Here is a 4,201-nt window from a genome sequence, read left to right as displayed (position 1 = left end):
GGAAAGGGAAAAATAATAACATCAATGTTTGGCGCAGTTTTGGTAAGAAAGCCGATATCTTAAAACAGCTTTATCTGGCAGCATCATGGAAAAGCCGGTTTTATCAAAATGGTGTATATGCACCTTATCTATACTGTAATATACATCCTTGTGTCTAAGTTTGAACTCGTGGCGTAAATAGGATCACTTTGAATGGACAATAAATAAATAGAATTTAATTAAAAAACCACAAATCAAATATTCAAACAGAAGGGTGTATATGCGCGTCAGTTATTTAACAGAGCGTGAACACGCGTATGGTGGCTGTATGTAAATGCCGAGCCGTGTGCGAAGTGACGTCACGGTAAGGAAAAAGAAAAAGACTATGAAAAGAACATGTGCACAAACCGACGAGCACGTTTGAGATGACAGAAGGCAGAGAGAGGTGGAGCACGATCAAGTTTTGTTCAGGAAAGTGTCCGGAAATAAATGTCGGTGTTTCAATGAAAAAAAAAAAAAAAAAAGTTAGTCGAGTTATTCTTTGTCCTGATCTCGTTTGCGACTGAGTCTACAACGTGTTGGGTCTCGAGGGTCTACATGTAAACACGGGTGTAAACATGCTTAAGTTGGACTTTTTTCTCGTCGATTCGTACGTTGATTTGTTTGGAAAATTATGTGCTGATCACTTACTATTTATGACTTTTGGACTATTTATTCATGTGTATTTTGCATGTATATGTGTCTGCACGTATGTGTGTGCATGTGTGTATATGCGTATATGTGTGCCTCTACGTGATTATGTTTGTATGTGTGTGCACAAGCATGCGTATGTTGGCGTACATTTGTATGTACGCATGTGTTTATTTCCATGTGTATGCGGGGTGGATGGGGGCTCCTGTAAGCCATGGTGAAGGACAGCCCTCTAGGAGAAGCAAATCTCTGAGTTAAAAAAACATAAAGCCGGAGACCAGTACCCGCATTAAGCTGGTCTGCAGTTTGACTTGTTGCTGGCTATCTTGCTCTTGCTTGTTGCTGAATGTCAACATTTTGAATCGAGAGAGAGATTTAGCTGTCGTACAAAGCTAAAACTCTATAACACCATCAGGTATAGATACTCCCTCATGCATTTGTCTATAAAAAAAAATGGTCCTATTGCTATGGAAAAGTTGTGACGCGTGTAGGTCTGAAATGCTGAAAGCATGTAATAATTGATCTGCCATCATTATATGTATCTATGTATAGGTGTATGTATGTTTATGTACATGTGTATGCATATGTGTGTATATCGATATGTATATGTATGTATATATGTATGTGTATATATGTGGGTGTATGTATGTATGTGCATGTATGTATATAGGCGTGTGTATGTGTATTTATGCATGTATGTATGTAGATGTATGTAGATGTATGCATGTGTATGTATGCATATATATGTGTATGTATGTATGAGCATGTATGCATATGTTTATGAGTGCATATTTATGTACGTGTATGTATATGTAGGTAAGTGTATGTATGTATATGCATATGTGTACTTATGGGTATATGTATGTATATGCGTGTATGAATTTGTATATGTGTATGTATATATTATGTATATCTGTATGTATGCATGTGTGTCTGTATACGTATGTATGTGTATTATAAATAGTGTATGTATATATGTGTGTATGTTTACAGATATGTATATGTGTCTGTGTAAATATGTATATTTGCGTTTATATATATATATATATATATATATATATATATGTATGTATATGTATGCCAATGACCGTCTTGTGTATGTTTATGTATGTATAAGTATGTCTATGTATGCATGTATGCATATATGTGGGTTATTTGTACGTGTGTATGTGTATATATGTATGCATGCGTGCATGTATATATACGTATATACACTAGTGACCGTCTTCAGTGTCATGTCTGCTTGTGCGTGTGAATTTTGCCGGCAGGACTAAAGTCATTTTCGGCTCATTGACTTTTAGTACCTGAGAGAGTGGCATTCGTCTGACAAGATGTTGCAATCAGAGACGGAAAGAGAGAAAGAGATCATGTATATATTATATAAATACATATGTATGTATATATATATATATATGTATAGATAAGTGGGTATATGCGTATATATATGTATATACACGTGTTTATATATGTATTTGTGTGTGTACATGTATGTATATCTTTGATCTCCACATTAATTTAAATCCAAAATTTATATATCATATCACTATATATATATATATATATATATATATATATATATATATATATATTGTTTCAACAAAATCAAAACATCAAGGAATAGATTGATAGTAAAATTCGGGAGACTATAAATATGACTATATATATATATATATATATATATATATATATATATATATATATATATATATATATGGAGAGAGAGAGGGAGTGAAAGGGAGAGACAGAGAGAGAGAGAGATCTTCTCAATATAATGTATATCTAGTTTTTAGTCGCATCGGTCGGTCTGTCGGTCGGTCTGTCCGTAACACTTTTGTGCTTGGCCTTTTTGGTTAAGATCAAAGGTCTGTTGTTAATAGATGCTGTTCTTAGCTTTTTAAGCTTTTCTTTGCCTTTTGGTCAAGCTCAAAGTGTAGTATCTGTTCCGGCAGATGCTGCAAGCTATGACGAGCTATGACTAGCAAAGACCAGATGTGGGGGCAACCCCACATGCCTGACCTTTAACCAGCTCCCATTTCCCACCTCTCGGGAGCTGGTCCCCTTTTTCCCTTCCCCCTCCCTTCACTCCTCACATTAAAAATCGGCCTTGTGCCTAATTTGCTCGGTGGGGGAGCAAATAAATACCATCTGTTCCGGCAGATACTGCAAGCAAAGGCCATATGCAGGGACAACCCCACATATAAGACCTTGGTCAATGAAGGAGAAACCCTTCATACCAATTGTCACTATACAGCTCGCCTACTCCCCGGCGAGTTGGTCTCCATTCACTCCTCACATTAAAAATCAGCCTTGTGTCTAATTTGCTCGGTGGGGGACCAAATAAATACTCTTTTCTTTGCCGTTTGGCCAAGATCAAAGGGTAGTATTTGTTCAGGCAGATACTGCAAGCAAAGACTATATGTAGGGGCAACCCCACATATAAGACCTTGGTCAATGTAAGGGCAACCCTTCATATCAATTGTCACTATCCAGCTCCCCTACTCCCCGGGGAGTTGGTCCCCATTTCCCCTTCACTCCTCACATAAAAATCGGCTTTGTGCCTAATTTGCTCGTTGAGGGAGCAAATAAATACCAACCACACATATAAGACCTTGGTCAATGTAGGGGCAACCCTTCATACCAATTGTCACTATCCAGCTCCCCTACTCCCCGGGAAGTTGGTCTCAATTTCCCCTTCACTCCTCACATTAAAAATCGGTCTTGTGCCTAATTTGCTCGGTTTGGGGGGGGGGCAAATAAATACCCTTTTCTTGGCCTTTTGGCCAAGATCAAAGTATAGTATCTGTTCTTACTACATGCTGTACTTATGTTTATAACTTTGTGATATAAAATGGGGGATCACTTTTCTGTATTAATTTAATGTAAAATGATCACCCACTTTAAAACCAGTCAGTCTCAAAGCCATTCAAGTCATTCTCCAGATCATTCAAATTGGTTTTTAAGGATTCCAGTTATTTTTAAGCATTCAAGTCATTCTTAAGGTCATTCAATTCATCCTTAAGTTCATTACAGTCATTCTAAGTCATTTACTTTTTATTTATTTAAGTCATTCCAACCCATTTTCTGGTCATTTCAGTTTATTTTTAAGAATTTCATGTCAATCCTACATTCACGCGAGAGCACGTGACTAATGGCTATCGGCCTTATTTTCCTCTTGAGAAAGGCTGTGAAACACTGGTTAAAACGCTGAGTTTTTTTGGGGTTTTTTTATGATTTTAACATGCTAGTTTTTTTTTTAATTTATCTATGTGCATGTAGTTTTGTGTGCGTGTGTGTGTATGCGTGTGTGTGTTCATGTAGTTGTGTGTGTGCATGTCGTGTGCGCATGTAGTTATGTGTGTGCATGTAGTTTTGTATTGTGCGTTTGCATGTGTGGATGCTAATTGAATTATCTACGGAAGCTTCGTTATTTTCATGGAAAGTGTTCAACTGAGCTTCAGTCTATGGTCCCCCCTCGCCAAACTTTCACAAGAAACACTCGTCTAGCTGTAAACACTATCAATAATTCCCCCCA

The 4,201-nt window shown here is 37.1% G+C and overlaps 1 pseudogene; it reads left to right on the top strand.

The window, feature by feature from the left end:
* The first annotated feature begins 3,428 nt into the window (after positions 1-3,428).
* On the top strand, positions 3,429-3,638 carry LOC145249845 (U2 spliceosomal RNA; annotated as a pseudogene).
* The last annotated feature ends 563 nt before the right edge of the window (positions 3,639-4,201 follow it).

Source organism: Euprymna scolopes, chromosome 28, assembly GCF_053919585.1.
Source record: "Euprymna scolopes isolate OS-2025 chromosome 28, ASM5391958v1, whole genome shotgun sequence".
Classification (NCBI taxonomy): Eukaryota; Metazoa; Mollusca; class Cephalopoda; order Sepiida; family Sepiolidae; genus Euprymna; species Euprymna scolopes.
This window is presented reverse-complemented; position numbering and strand designations above follow the sequence as displayed.